This window comes from Nicotiana attenuata, unplaced genomic scaffold (genome assembly GCF_001879085.1).
Source record: "Nicotiana attenuata strain UT unplaced genomic scaffold, NIATTr2, whole genome shotgun sequence".
Classification (NCBI taxonomy): Eukaryota; Viridiplantae; Streptophyta; class Magnoliopsida; order Solanales; family Solanaceae; genus Nicotiana; species Nicotiana attenuata.
The window spans coordinates 7296-24124 of record NW_017673704.1 but is presented as its reverse complement, the minus strand read 5'-3'; positions in this window follow the sequence as shown (position 1 = coordinate 24124).

Genomic DNA, 16829 nt, shown 5'->3' with positions numbered 1-16829 from the left:
AANGTCACATAAATGCACCCACGGTTTTTGACACATTTCGACTTCGTTGGGATTTGGATTTGGGTCACATAAATGTGCACCCGAGTTTAGGAAGGTATAATTATTAAAAGCGTGCCTAAAGCGACTAACGTCTTATTACCTTTGCGGAGGGCTGTGAAATTAGCTAAACGGCACGCCCCAGGTTCTAAGTATTTTTAATATAGACAATTAGTGAGGGCCCCGTAATTTATGTGTTTTGTTTGGCGATGTTCACCTCGTTTTATTTAAAGGCCATCTTAAAAAGGCTATTGTTTTCTAATATGGAATGTCTCTAAAAAGGGGCCCTAATTGATTAACAATACGGACTTCGGGCTTCAAGTTCAGGTCCGGATTCAAACAAAAGGGAAAACCTCTTAATTTGAATCCGCTACCTAACTCGAAGGCCCAATTTTATATTACATTAAGCTATGAATTAAGGCCTTTAAGCCAACCTAAATAAAGAATCTTAGTAGAGCTTGGATGAGGGTCAATCAAGTGGGCCTGCTCAAGGGTACAAATCGAGAATGACACTGGGCTGAGGAGTTTGAATCAAAATCTCACAATCTTAATCTGAATATGTGATTGGCCCCCATTGTCGAAGGAATCAGGCCCAAGGTGTGTTGGAGTATCAATTTTAACCATAGTGCTAATAACGACCATCTGGGCCTTGTGTTTGAGCCCAGAGGCAAGGTTCAAGTAGAATCCAATATTGAGCAGGAATCAGGATTGAATTTAACAAAAGATAATGCCACATCCATTTCAAATTGCTCAAGGATGAAAATTATAGCTCAAGTTTAAAGGACAGAAAATTACAAATTAACGTTTAAGCTAATAGATGAAATGCGATTTTTATTGAAATGAATCAGTAACGGACTTATGCGCAGATAACTTTATTGACATGTGATTTTTCATGTTTTTGTGAACCAGCATGATGAAACTCGAATTTAAATCTTACATCTAACCTAACAAGCTTATCTTATATGAACTATGATCAAGTGTGCAAGCTATCAATTTAAACAATATAGATCTACTGTCACTGAGCATTATATCTCATCATTTCGAGGTCTAAACAGTCCCACACGAGAGCTATCCAAAACAATCCTAATCATACAGTCCACAGTCTATCTATTTACAATGAAGACATTAACAAATCACGGAACACTATTCGAAATATAAAATATCTAACAACACAATTTTACAACAAAATCATGCAGCAAGTTTTATTTCAACTTTCAACTTGATATTCACATTGCTTCGAAGTCAGGACATGTACCTGGACGTTACAGAAATGAAGAAAGAGGAGTCAGTAACAGCAGCAGTGATCACAACGGCAACAGGAACAATTTTAGAACCAAAACAACTTCACAAAATCCAGGAATAAACTACAGAATCACAACATCCAATAGATGACCAAAATAAGTTCAATTGGACCAAAAGAGACTCGAATTTGCACCCAGGATGCTTTTGAAGCTTCAGCAAACCAAACTCATGTGTTTCAAGTCATTTTCGTCTTATTTAAGCTAGAAATTCGAACTGATGACTAGAATTTGAAACTAATCTGAGGAAAAGCTTTAATAAAACAGTATCTTTGGGGTTTTCTGAAGATCTAAGATCTAAAAGGACTTTCGAACTCTAAATTTCAGATTTAGCCTTTGGAATTCGAAATTCAGATTTTTCAGAGCTTCCAGACTTTTGGGGAATTTTTCAGGTCTCTCCAAAACTTGCAAAACAAGGCAATGGTGTGCCCTTTTATAGGCAAAGCCTAGGGCTACCTTCAGATTTTTAGTTTTGTTTTTAGTCCTTACTCATTTTCAGCTTTTAGTCCCTTATTTTTTAACTTGTTACCCAAGTTACTATCCTAAACTTACTGAAATCTAACTTGGGCCCTATTCTAGAAGCTTCTAGGTAATTCTTTTTTAGTTACTACAAGATTCCTTCTCTTTGAAATGCCTAACTTACCCTTGAATTAGTTCTGAAATTACTAGCCTATGTGTGAACTATAACCCCAGCCCCCTTTTACCTTAGTTAAAAATTTAGCCATAATTAAAGCAAACAATCCTGGTTCGACTATATCCAATCAAACTAATAAGAATATCTAAAAATTCTAATTAACACAAACAAATTTTCAACTATAACCAAGTTAACCAAACTGAACTTAATAACTAATTAAGACTAAATGCTGACCTAAAGGAATACTACACTAGTAACTAATAACAACCATGAGGGGATACTGAAAACAAAAGAGTAAACTATTATCTAAAATTTAAATGAAGCAGAAACTAACAATTTCAAGACAGAAAAAAGAATTGAAACAAATCCTATTTTGATAAAATCAAACTAAAATCAGAAATCCAAACGAACTAAAATCAGAAAGAAAATCAAGCACAAAATCAGAACACGAAACCAGAACAAAATTGACCAAAATTAGAAATGAAAATTAACCAGAACTTAACAATTATGAGAACATAAGCAAAGAAGAAAATTAAACAAAGAAGAAGGAAGAGAACTCACTGATATGGTTTGGCCTCAAAATTGACGGGTTTTCCTTGGCATTCTTGGATCATAACTGCCTTTAATCATGTGACATGATTAAGGGCTATTATAGCCCAAAATCGGAAGAAATCCCAATATTACAAACTTAGGGTTTCTGGCCATTTTTCGATTTGAAATTCGAGGGATTTGGTGGTGATTTGGGGGAAAATAGTTAGATATTTGGAAAGAGGGAAAGACGGGAGTTCAAGGGTGTTAATTTGGTGGTGGTTGGGTGGTGGCGCCGCCGGACACGGCGGAGGCGGTGCTAGGGTTTTGGATATTCGACAGGTTTGGAGGGGATTTGAGAAAAACGGAGCTTGGATCCGTAATGAGGAGAAGGAGAGGAGGCTGTGGTGTAAATTTTGGGGAATTTGGACACACGCTGCCGGCGGAGGCGATTTCCGGCCGGCGGCAGACGGCGGAGGATGGCGGCGGATGGCGGCGTTATACCGGAGGTTGGGGGGTTCTGAGAGATGGAGAGGTAGGGGCCTGAGGGGGGGGTGGTCAGGTCTTGTTTGGACAGATTTATATCAAGTGATGTGGGCTTCGGGACCGTCCGATCAAGAAACCTCGACGGTCCTGATTGAAAGTTGCCCAAACGACGTCGTTTAAATTGAGGCCGGACAGGGCATTTGGGCTGGTTTTGAGTTGAGTTTCACTAGCTCAAAGGCTTAATTGATTGGGCTAATACATTAAATCCTAAACTGGCCCAAGACTTAGGTATTAACAGGCCCAAAATTTTTTTTCTCTTTTATTTTTCTTTGTTTTCTTTTCTTATTTAATTCCTTTTGTATATTTTCCTTTTCTTTAAACATAAAATAAAAACTGAATTAAAATCCTAAGGACCTAATTAAACTAATTAATCCTAAATGATGATTGCTACAATTAATTGAGACAAATTAAAAGAAACTAACAAAATTCAAAAAGCCAAATCTTTTTATTGTTTTTGCATTTTGTAAAACTCTAATTACTAAATAGTCTAAAAATGTAAAATTAAATCCTAAATGCAAATGCAATATTTTTGTATTTTTATGAATTATCTAAAAATTAAACATGCACACACAAATGCAAATACACAAAAATTACACAATTAAATCCTAAAAATCAAATAATAAGAGGAAAATCCTAATTTCAAGAATTCTGTAGGAGCAATTCAAGCGAGGCAAAAATCACGTGCTCACAAACAGAAAAGAAGAAGAAATTAAACTTCTTCATTTGAAATTTCCTCTCCTATTCATAATACCTACTACCTATAATGGACAATAATAGCCCGTTTGGCCAAGCTGCAAAAATCAGCTTATTTTGAGAAATGTTTTTTTCAAAAGTGCTTTTCTCAAAAGTACTTTTGGTGAGAAGCAGTTTGTGTTTGACTAATTAGTTTGAAAAGCACTTCTGAGCAGCAATTAGTGTTTGGCCAAGCTTTAAAAAACTGCTTCTAAGTGTATTTTTCTCAAAAGTGCTTCTCAAAAAAGTGCTTTTGGAGAGAAACTACTTTTTTCTGCTTCTCCAAAACTGCTTCTGCTTCTCCTCAAAAGCACTTTTTTTACTTCCAAAAGCTTGACCAAACACCTCAATTTTTGGCCAAAAGTGCTTTTGGCAAAAAAAAGAGCACTTTTGGCCAAAAAGAAGCTTGGCCAAACAGGCTATAAGTCAACCCTTGTTGATTAAGCAAATAATATAGTTAGTGGATTTAGCAGCCAGTCACAACTAAGCACATCATTTTACTATATTTAGTGGTAACTGTCATTTCACCAACATGGAAAAAGATTCACTTTAAACATGTAACTATGTAAGATTAGAATGAGACAAGTTACATATAAGGTTGTTGAGAAGCACTAACTTTTGTGCTTAATATTGTACTAATGTTGTATTAACCACCAAACTAAAGGACAGAGGAAGATAAAACGAAAAGGAAATAAGAGAAGGTCACATTCATATGACTCGATATACATAGCCAAGCTCTATTAGAGGCCACAAAAAAGAAAAAGAAAAAAAATGTTTGAATCACAAAATAAGGAGGTGCTAAATTATGAATAACATAACTACATAACATTTTGTCACATTCATATGACTTAGTTTCAACATCGCATTCGAGGGTCCTTTAAGAAAGTTTGTTCGCTGACTTATAGCCTGTTTGGCCAAACTTCTAAAATCAGCTTATTTTGAAAAGTATTTTTTTAAAGTGTTTTTCTCAAAAGTACTGTTGGTGACAAACAGTTTATGTTTGAATAATTAATTTGAAAAACACTTTAAAGTAGCAATTAGTATTTGATCAAGCTTTTAGAAAGTGCTTCTACATGTATTTTTTCTCAAAAGTACTTTTCAGTACTTTTAGGGAGAAACTATTTTTTCTGTTTCTCCAAAAATGCTTCTGCGTCTACTCAGAAGCACTTTTTTTTTAACTAAAAACTTGGCCAAACACTTCAACTTTAAAAAAAAAATACTTTTTTGGAAGAAGAAAAAATACTTGAAAAAAGTACTTTTTGGCCTTGAAAAAGCTTGGCCAAACAGGTTGTTAGGCCAAACAGGTTGTTAGGCCAAACAGGTTGTTAGCCTATGAGCATTGTATCGAACATTTTGATTTGATCTCAATCTTAACAAAGAAATGAAAGAATTTTTTTTTATAGCAAATATCCAAAGATAGATGAAATTAGCTGCTAACGAACTTGATGTTAAAGTCAAAGAAGATTAATAATTATGAACATTGTCGGAAAATTTAATTAGTTAAATTTGCAGAGCAGTACACATGGTCCTGAGCTATATATAATTTACCACAAATAAATTTCTCTTAAAAATAATTTAGTGATTAAGGGTATCGTTTGTTTAACTTGGTAATGATACTATATCTCTTTCCTTTTATGGTTAAGAGAATCCTATTATTAGTATCATCTCGTAGTCTACAAGAAATTAAAAAATAGAATTTGGTTAGTTAGCATAACGATTATTCGATTAATACTTTCTTTATAGTGGAAAGGCAAAAGAAATAATGAAAAGAAGACTTTAGTGTTTCAAATTTGATAGTGAATAAAATGTTGCCACCTTTTCAGGGACATATTGAAACAACTTTATTAATTGAAGGAAAATATAAAGAGAAAGAACTTCATTGAAAAGCGATATCAATAATTCTTGGTAGACCATGGACCCAGGGAAATATCAACTTTTCTAGCATCCAACCATAATTAGTTTGCCACTTACTCGGATTAGGAAAAATATTCTCACGTAAAATACGGGTAAGGACAGTCCTGTATACGGTCGAAATCGTATGCCTCCGATCTATGGGCTCGACGGGTCATTTTGAGTCCGAGTTCGGGCAAGGTCGAGTTCGAGCTCGAGGGACTAGATCCGAGCTCGAGGACAGAGTGCAATGCCCGAAGAATGAAGCACGACATACACTGAGGCCGAGTATGCTCGATCCCGAAATTGTACCGTTGAGGATTTGTAAAAGAATGAGCTAGATTCCTGCCACATCCCCAAGATCGTGGCGCAAATCTTGGAATATGATTGTACGATTCCGTACTAGGCGGTTAAACAGCCGTATCAGGAATATTCCCTACTGTAAATAAAAATATTTCATATTTAGGATTCCCCCATTATATAAAGGGGACCTCAATCATTTGTAACATCATCTGATCATTGAGAAAAGAATACACTCTCTACTTTTTGCCTACTATTCATCAGCATTGTCCTTTAGCTCTATTGTTCTTACTTTACTTATCTTATTTAATTGCTATTAGCCTGTCTCGATGTCACCGTCTCGAGGTCGCTACTGCTGAGTTACGTTGGTTTGATTCACTAATCTCTTTCATCTTTACTTCTTATTTCTTGATTATTAATTGGTATTGAACTAAATCACATATCTTTAAAGCCACAAATCAAATTTAATTGTTACTCGTATTTTCGAGGTAAACAGTTTGGCGCCCACCGTGGGGCTAAAGATAATAGTGATTGTTTCTTTACTAATTCTTATTACACACGTTATTTTTACACTTTTTCTTGTCAAGAATTTTTTATTCTCAGGTTGAAACATGTCTAACTCACAAAATGCACCTGCTCATGACAATGACGGTCTTGGTGAAAACAACAATGTAGGGGTCGGTGTACCATCGGTAAACCCTGGGGAAGTGCCAAACATAGAACCAGTTGATGTTAGTTCTCATATTGCTCTAAACGCGGATTTAGGCACAGACCCCGGAGGGAGTGTACGCAGGGAAGCCTGACCTGGTGGTGTTGTGACCAAAACACTCACGCAAGTGCACGTGATCATCAAGTAATAAAGTAATGAGTAGAGTATCGTTCCCACGAAGACTAGTGATTAACTTTTGACTGATTCAAACTTAATTAACTTATTGATCCAAGAGATTTCTCACAAAATATAGTTGTCTCTAATTTACTACCTAAAAATATCAATTACTAAAATAACTAGAATAATCAACTAAACAAACAGCAATTTCGAATAACAATCAATAGGGAAGAATATTCCAGGGTCACGGGTTAGGTAACAGTCATGTTGCGTTCTTGGCTTAAAATAACTAATTGATTTATCTGGATTATTGATTGACAGGATTGATAATGCTCGTAAGGATCTTTCGACTCCTTACTCGCCTATTCAAATTAACTCAATGCCTATATGTCTATGGAATTAAGATTAACAATAATGCGTTTACAGTTCCTGTATTTCAACCAAGCAAGGCAATTAGGTATATGTCTATCCTAATTGCGAATCCGTCCCCCGATGCCCAGGTTCAAGAACTTGCTCTATTTAATTCTATATGCAATTCAAAATTCCCACTTTCGGGTTCAACTCTAGATTTGTAGATAGTATTTCACTGTTAGCTACTCAGCAAAATAATTGAGAACAGAATTAAATAAACAACCCAATATGATTAAACCAACTTTGTTAAATTAAACACTGAACAACAACAATCATGTTTCACCCATGACCCTAGAACAATGGGTTTTAGCCACTCATAGAAGTGCTCATCTCAATTATGTTTAATTTCATTCAAAATGTAAAAACAAGAAGAAGAAGAAAAGAAGAACTTGATGTTGGATTTTCTTCCTTGCCTCTTGCCTCTATGTTTCTTGCACTAAACTATGAAAACCTTGATATTTTACTCCTTGGGCGAGCTTGACTTTATATAGGTTAAGTGAAAATTCCTCCAGATTTCCGATTTTTCCCCTAACAGACCTTTTCCGGAACTGGGACTAGCGCGAACGCGCTAGTGTTCGCGCTAGTAGCCTGACATTCTGCCTCTCGCTTCTGAACTAGCGCGATCGCGCTAGACCTCGCGCTAGAGCTCGCGATTTTTTCTTCAATTCGTTGTCTCGTCTTTGCGCGCACTCAGCTCCGAGGGGTTTTTCTTGCTCCAATGCAACTCCAATCACAACTTTAAGGCATCATATAGGCTCACCATCCTGCAATGTGTAAAATTCACAATTAGAGCCCATTTTTCATCATTTAACCATATTATGACATTAAAACATAATCAAGCGGGAGCATAAACAATCGCCAAATCACCTAGACTTAGCCTATTATCAACACCCCACACTTAATTCATTGCTCGTCCTCGAGCAATCAAACTATACTCTCTAGAGGTTCCACTCAACAATTTCCCTTAACGCATTACACCCAGAACAATTCACATATGCTACGCCTAGTAATGAACAATCTCAGCCTCAAAGNAAGAGAACGAAATATACAAAAACCTAAAAAAAATCTAAGAAAACTAGGCAAGCAAAAAATAAACGAACAGATTAATCTTAAAAAAAAGAACTGGTTTAACAGTTTCAATAGCAGGAAATTCAAATATCAAGTGAAACAAACAAAAACAAACTAGAAAAACTCACCAATTTAACTTGAACACGACTGGCCTCCGATTTGAGCCTCAAAATGATGTTAATCGTTTGTTCTTTGCCAAGAACAAACGAAAAACATAATTTCGTGGCTAAATCGAACCCTAAACTTGCGAAAACTGGACCAGAGGCCTCACAGATTCCAAATCCAAATTGAACTCTTAGGGTTTGATATTTGATTTGAAATTCGAGGTGTTACAGGGATGTTTGAAGGATTATGAGTGGGGATTTGGAATGAGGGAAAGACGGGAGTTCAAGGGTGTTAATTTGGTGGTGGTTGGGTGGTGACGCCGCCGGACACGGTGGAGGCGGCGCTAGGGTTTTGGATATTCGACGGGTTTGGAGGGGATTTGAGAAAAAACGGAGCTTGGATCCGTAATGAGGAGAAGGAGAGGAGGCTGTAGTGTAAATTTTGGGGAATTTGGACACACGCCGCCGGCGGAGGCAATTTCCGGCCGGCGGCAGATGGCGGAGGATGGCGGCGGATGGCGGCGTTACACCGGAGGTTGGGGAGTTCTAAGAGATGGTGAGGTAGGGGGCCTGAGGGGGGGATCAGGTCTTGTTTGGACAGATTTATATCAAATGATGTGGGCTTCAGGACCGTCCGATCAAGAAACCTCGACGTGTCCTGATTGAAAGTTGCCCAAACGACGTCGTTTAAGTTGAGGCCGGACAGGGCATTTGGGCTGATTTTGGGTTGAGTTTCACGAGCTCAAGGGCTTAATTGACTGGGCTAATACATTAAATCCTAAACTGGCCCAAGACTTAGATATTAACAGGCCCAAATTTTTTCTCTTTTATTTTCTTGTTTACTTTCTCATTTAATTCCTTTGTATATTTTCCTTTTCTTTAAACAAAAATAAAAACTGAATTAAAATCCTAAGGACCTAATTAAACTAATTAATCCTAAATGATGATTGCTACAATTAATTGAGAAAAATTAAAAGATACTAACAAAATTCAAAAAGCCAAATCTTTTTTATTGTTTTTGCATTTTGCAAAACTCTAATTACTAAATAGTCTAAAAAAATATAAAATTAAATCCTAAATGCAAATGCAATATTTTGTATTTTTATGAATTATCTAAAAACTAAACATGCACACACAAATGCAAATACACAAAAATTACACAATTAAATCCTAAAAATCAAATAATAAGAGGAAGATCCTAATTTTAAGAATTTAGTAGGAGCAATTCAAGCGAGGCAAAAATCACGTGCTCACAGCTGCCCCTCTTTGCTCGAAGACACGAAGAGTTTTCGGGCAAAGATACATGAGCACCATGAAGGATTTTTGCCTGCTCGACACTCCATGAGAAGCATTTTGAAAACCGTCTGACCGAACCTTGCTTCAGAGGTTGCCTACATATCCTTATCTATAAAGGAATCAGGTCAGTGTAGTTCTGGAAGGTTTGGTAGCTGGGACTACCAAGGGCTGTGAATTTCACTGCTGTTGCTGCTGCTACTGCTTGCTGACCTCCTTATTACACCAAAAGGAAAATCAAAGCTAAGCTAGTTATGCCTATCAACTATGAGTTACAAGATTCCTATCTATGGTTTCTTGAGACTTGATCTTGAGTCTAAGCTGATCTTGCTGTGGACTTCAATCTGAATCTTGATGCTCGCAAGTTGCAGGTGTTTACTTCTTCATGCAGCATTGGGTCAAAACGGGATCGGCGGAGCCTATGACTTTACTCAAATTTGAGCAATCCGCACCTTTGTTTGCTTCAACAATTGAACTCATTTCTTTTGTTCTTTTCTTCTTTTCTTGATTCTGGATTGAGATTTATTCCATTGGTCATCTCGCACCCTATGTTTTGAGGTCAACCTGCTTTAAGATATCAAAACAAACAAACGAACGAAATTTTCTGCCTTAGTTTTCACTAGGAAAATTTCTTGAGTTAGTTGTGACACATATCTAAGCAGTCAAATTAGGATTGTGTATTCTTGTGAATGAATCCAGGTTATGCTGGAAAATGACCGGGTTATGCCGGAAAAAGAAAAAGGGTCTCGGGTTATGCCGGGACGAAAAGAAGAAAGGTCCTCGGGTTTTGCCAGGATTTGGAAAGAAAAAGCTCCTTGGGTTATGCCAGGGAGATCCTCGGCTTTTTAGCCGGGATTTGGAAAGAAAAAGGTCCGCGGTTTTTTGGCCGGGATTTGGAAAGAAAAGGCTCCTCGGTTTTTTGGCCGGGAGATCCTCGGTTTTTTGGCCGGATTTGGAAAGAAAAGGCTCCTCGGTTTTTTGGCCGGGAGATCCTCGGTTTTTTGGCCGGGATTTGAAAAGAAAAAGCTCCTCGGTTTTTTGGCCGGGAGATCCTCGGTTTTTTGGCCGGGATTTGGAAAGAAAAAGCTCCTCGATTTTTGGGCCGGGAGATCCTCGGTTTTTTGGCCGGGATATTTAAGGAATGGGATCCTATGCTACCGTGATTTGTTTTTCTTTTGGGATTTTCATTTTTATTTTTTTTCTCTTCTTTCTTTTTCTTTTGTTTTCCTCTTTATATGTTTTCCTTTTATTTAGCAAAACGCATGAAAGAATTTGGGGGGAAGGGAAACTTCCTTTTGGTCGTTTTCCTGTTGTAAAGCTGTTTCAGCGCTTGCGCATTTCATTTCCTTTGGGTCGCACCTGCTTCTTGCACGGTTGCTCTGAATAAGACCTGTTTCCAACAAAGAATAATTTATTAGTTCGAAACGGTGGTTGGTTTTGTGGCCTTGATCATCTCAATTACTTGATCCCGGCCCCATTTCCGTTGAGAACTTTGCTGCTCGTTTGCTTTGAGGGTGATCTCTTTTCAAACCGACCGGGTTCAGCCTTAGGACTTCATTATGACTCGCCCGTATGGGCTCTAGCCTTTTCATTTTATTCTACCCTTGGGACCTTTGCCCTTGACTTCCTTTCTTTTCCAATGTTTTTGCTTTGAAAGCATCAACCACCATGGTCAGTCGAGATTGGCCTGACGCACTCGCTAAGGCTGGGTATTTTCTTCGCCTCTGACCAGGCGTAGCCCTGTGAAGCCGGTCCTGCCACCTTTTCTTTGTTCTAGTTACGGAATCAGAGTTAAACCGAAAAGGATTCAAAGAAAAAGTATGCAAAAGGCAAGCATATGAGTTTAAAAAGAAGCATCCCTTTCGGGGAAAGAGAAGGACTTATCTGGGGTGGATGCTGGCTTCAAATGAACATGACATGCTTCTTGGACTGGACGCCCGACCCACCCAAACTTTCCAACTTCTCGTGAACCCATTGATTTGCATTTCAAAACCAAGGAACCTTTCCAGGACTCTTTTAGTGATGAGATGTCTTCTTTTCGGCCGACAGCGCCCTTTGCGGGTTTTCGCCAATCGACCTCTCTCATTTCTCTTCTCACCGTAGCCCGATAGTGCTCTTTGCAAGTTTTCACTAAGCGGACTCTCTCATTTTCAGCTTCTCTTCTCACCATCGCCTTATGGTGCCCGAAGGTTTTCACCAATAAGACTCTCTCATTTTATTTCTCTCAATTTGCATTGTGTCAGATTCCGACAATGACGTTCTTCACTTCCATGCCTTTGCCAATTGATCGGAAGGACTTGGACAAGGTTTTTGGGGTAAACAGAATTTTGGGCGGAACTACAACTTTGGAACCATTTCGGCGGATTCATGGCCGAACCATTATATCATCTGCCCCAGTTTCAGCTTTTGGGGAAATTAGGATTTTTGTTTTGGTGTGACTGAACCCCAGAGATAGGCTGCCTACGTACCCTTTCGGGATCAAGTCAAACGTAGTTCAGGCAGATAATTTTTGTTTTTGTTTTTGTTTTTGCTTTTGTTTTGGTTTTTGTTTTCTTTTTTTTTTCTTTTTTTTTGTCTTTTTCACGGGTACTTCCGAGTTCCAAAGAGGGTAGCCAAAGAAACGTAACCGGCTCAAAGGGTTTACGAGGGATTAATAGTGTTTGGGGTAACGGAAAAGAAAGCCTTCGTCATCTCAATTACGCAAAAGCCATCGCCACAGGAGGTCTAGACATAGTACCTTTTCACTGCATCTGCATTGACTGCTGCCTCAGGATCATTCCCTTCGATGTCTCCCAGATACAGTGCTCCTCTTGGCAATATCTTTCGAATTATGTATGGACCTTTCCAATTAGGGGCAAACTTCCCTTTCGCTTCCTGGTGATGAGGGAGAATGCGTCTGAGTACCAGCTGTCCCACTTCAAAATTCCTGGGATGCACTTTCTTGTTATAGGCGCGGTCCATTCTTTGTTGGTACAACTGCCCGTGACAAACTGCGGCCATCCGTTTTTCATCAATTAATGACAATTGCTCTAGTCGGGTTTTAACCCATTCACTGTCCTCAATCTCCGCCTCAACGATTATCTGGAGTGAAGGAATTTCCACTTCTGCAGGTATGACTGCTTCAGTACCGTAAACTAACAAGTACGGTGTTGCTCCAATTGATGTACGTACTGTGGTGCGATATCCAAGTAATGCGAAGGGTAACCTTTCATGCCATTGCCGGGAGCTTTGAATCATCTTTCTCAAAATCTTCTTGATGTTCTTATTTGCTGCCTCGACAGCACCATTGGCTTTTGGCCGATAGGGAGTTGAGTTTCTATGTGATATCTTGAATTGTTCACATACCTCCTCCATCAGGCGACTGTTCAAGTTAGCGGCATTGTCGGTAATAATAATTGCAGGAATGCCAAAACGGCAAATGAGATTGGAGTGCACAAAGTCTACCACCGCTTTCTTGGTGACTGATTTGAGAGTAATGGCTTCAACCCATTTCGTGAAATAGTCAATTGCCACCAATATGAATCTATGACCATTCGAAGCTTTCGGCTCGATAGGCCCAATGACATCCATGCCCCAAGCAACAAACGGCCAAGGTGCTGACATCGGATGGAGTTCTGTTGGAGGTGCATGAATCAAGTCACCGTGCACCTGACATTGATGGCATTTTCGAACAAAGCTGAAACAATCCTTTTCCATAGTTATCCAGTAATACCCGGCTCGCAGAGTTTTCTTTGCCAGCACATAACCATTCATATGAGGTCCGCATACTCCTGCGTGCACTTCATGCATAATTCTTCCAGCTTCCTCGGCGTCAACACATCTTAGCAAGTTGAGGTCCGGGGTTCTTTTATACAAAACATCACCACTTAAGAAAAAACTACTGGCATGTCGTCTAATGGTTCTTTTTTGATCCCCGGTGGCTTGCTCAGGATATTCCTATGTTTTCAGAAATCTCTTGATATCATGATACCAGGGCTGACCACTAGGTTCCACCTCAACCGCATTACAATACCCGTGCTTTTCTTTGATTTGAATCTCTAAAGGGTCAATATGGGCATTGCCTGGGTAAGGCAACATTGAAGCTACAGTGGCAAGTGCATCGGCTAGTTCATTATGACACCGAGGGATATACCTGAATTCTACCGACTTGAAGCGTTTGGTGAGATCTTCCACATGCTGTCGATAAGGAATGAGCTTAACATCTCAAGTCTCCCATTCTCCTTGGGCTTGCCGGATAATCAAGTCAGAGTCCCCCATGATTAATAAATCTTCAACATCTTGGTCAATTGCCATATTCATGCCCATGATGCAGGCTTCATATTTGGCCGTATTGTTTGTGCAGAAAAATCGGAGCCTTGCTGTAGCTGGGTAGTGCTGACCGTTGGGTGATATCAAGACTGCCCCAATGCCTACACCTCTTGCATTTACTGCTCCATCAAAGAACATTTTCCAAGCACGAGTGTCCTCAGAGATGGCTTCCACTGAATTTACTTCCGCATCCGGGAAATAGGTGCTTAACTGTTGGTATTCCTCGTCAACCGGGTTTTCAGCCAAATGATCTACCAACGCCTGGGCCTTCATTGCCGTGCGAGTAACATAGACTATGTCAAATTCAGTGAGCAAGATTTGCCATTTTGCCAGCCTCCCAGTGGGCATCGGTTTCTGGAATATGTATTTCAAAGGATCCAGCCTGGTTATTAGATAAGTGGTATGGGCTTGAAGATAATGTCTCAGCTTTTGAGCGACCCACGTCAGAGCGCAGCATGTTCTTTCCAACAAGGTGTATTTGGCCTCATAGCTGGTGAACTTCTTGCTCAGATAGTAAATTGCTTGCTCTTTTCTCCCAGTTATATCATGCTGCCCGAGGACACAGCCAAAAGAATTTTCCAACACTGTCAGATACAAAAAGAGAGGTCGCCCATGCTCCAGTGGGACCAATACTGGAGGATTTGACAAATATTCCTTGATTTTATCGAAGGCCTCTTGACATTCGGATGTCCATTTGATAGCCGTATCTTTCTTCAGCAGTTTAAACGATGGGCTCACAGGTGGTAGTCAGTTGAGCGATGAATCGACTGATATAGTTTAACCTACCCAATAAGCTCATCACGTCTTCTAGTTCTTGGAGGAGGTAAATCTCGAATGGCCTTTGTCTTTGTTGGATCCAACTCAATACNAAATCGAACCCTAAACTTGCGAAAACTGGACCAGAGGCCTCACAGATTCCAAATCCAAATTGAACTCTTAGGGTTTGATATTTGATTTGAAATTCGAGGTGTTACAGGGATGTTTGAAGGATTATGAGTGGGGATTTGGAATGAGGGAAAGACGGGAGTTCAAGGGTGTTAATTTGGTGGTGGTTGGGTGGTGGCGCATCGAACACGGCGGAGGCGGCGCTAGGGTTTTGGATATTCGACGGGTTTGGAGGGGATTTGAGAAAAACGGAGCTTGGATCCGTAATGAGGAGAAGGAGAGGAGGCTGTGGTGTAAATTTTGGGGAATTTGGACACACGCCGCCGGCGGAGGCGATTTCTGGCCGGCGGCAGACGGCGGAGGATGGCGGAGGATGGCGGCGTTACACCGGAGGTTGGGGGGTTCTGAGAGATGGTGAGGTAGGGGGCCTGAGGGGGGGTCAGGTCTTGTTTGGACAGATTTATATCAAATGATGTGGGCTTCAGGACCGTCCGATCAAGAAACTTCGACGGTCCTGATTGAAAGTTGCCCAAACGACGTCGTTTAAGCTGAGGCCGGACAGGGCATTTGGGCTGGTTTTGGGTTGAGTTTCACGAGCTCAAGGGCTTAATTGACTGGCTAATACATTAAATCCTAAACTGGCCCAAGACTTAGATATTAACAGGCCCAAATTTTTTCTCTTTTATTTTTCTTTGTTTACTTTTCTCATTTAATTCCTTTTGTATATTTTCCTTTTCTTTAAACAAAAATAAAAACTAAATTAAAATCCTAAGGACCTAATTAAACCAATTAATCCTAAATGATGATTGCTACAATTAATTGAGACAAATTAAAAGATACTAACAAAATTCAAAAAGCCAAATCTTTTTTATTGTTTTTGAATTTTGTAAAACTCTAATTACTAAATAGTCTAAAAAAAATGTAAAATTAAATCCTAAATGCAAATGCAATATTTTGTATTTTTATGAATTATCTAAAAACTAAACATGCACACACAAATGCAAATACACAAAAATTACACAATTAAATCCTAAAAATCAAATAATAAGAGGAAAATCCTAATTTTAAGAATTCTGTAGGAGCAATTCAAGCGAGGCAAAAATCACGTGCTCACAGCCACTGGCTCCTCAACATAGGATAGATCCTTATCCAACTGGACTGAACTGAAATCCAACACGTGCGACGGATCACCGTGATACCTCCGGAGCATCGAAACATGAAATACCGGATGAACTCCGGCCAAGCTGGGAGGTAAGGCAAGCTCATAAGCAACCTCCCCAACTCGCCTCAAGATCTTAAAAGGGCCAATAAACCTCGGACTCAACTTCCCTTTCTTTCCAAACCTCATGACGCCCTTCATAGGCGAGACCCGAAGCAGAACCCGCTCACCAACCATATATGAACATCATGACCCTTCCTGTCCGCGTAACTCTTCTGTCTAGATTGGGCTGTACGGAGTCTATCCTGAATCATCTTAATCTTTTCCAATGCATCCTGTACCAACTCTGTGCCCAATAGCCTGGCCTCACCCGGCCCAAACCAACCCACCGGAGATCTACACCTCCTACCATATAAAGCCTCATACGGCGCCATCTGAATGCTGGATTGATAACTATCATTGTAAGCGAACTCCGCCAGTGGCAAGAAATGATCCCAAGACCCTCCAGTTCCGTGATTCAATGTTTAACTCCTCATGCACCTTACCGTGCTACCACAACTCAGTTGAGCACACCAGCTCGATCAATTCTGAAGATATTCCTTTTTATTCAAGCAAATAAGCCTTAGAGCGCAATTCCAACATCCGGAATTCTATGCCCGACCAGTTTCCAACATAAGATCACCATACCAATCACTACACGTTATACTCAAACATGGCTGCATAACTTTGCTGAAGTTCACATCTCGCATCACTTTACTCACCGGACCACAGTAACATTCCTGATCGACTTAGTCAAAAATTCCACGAATCT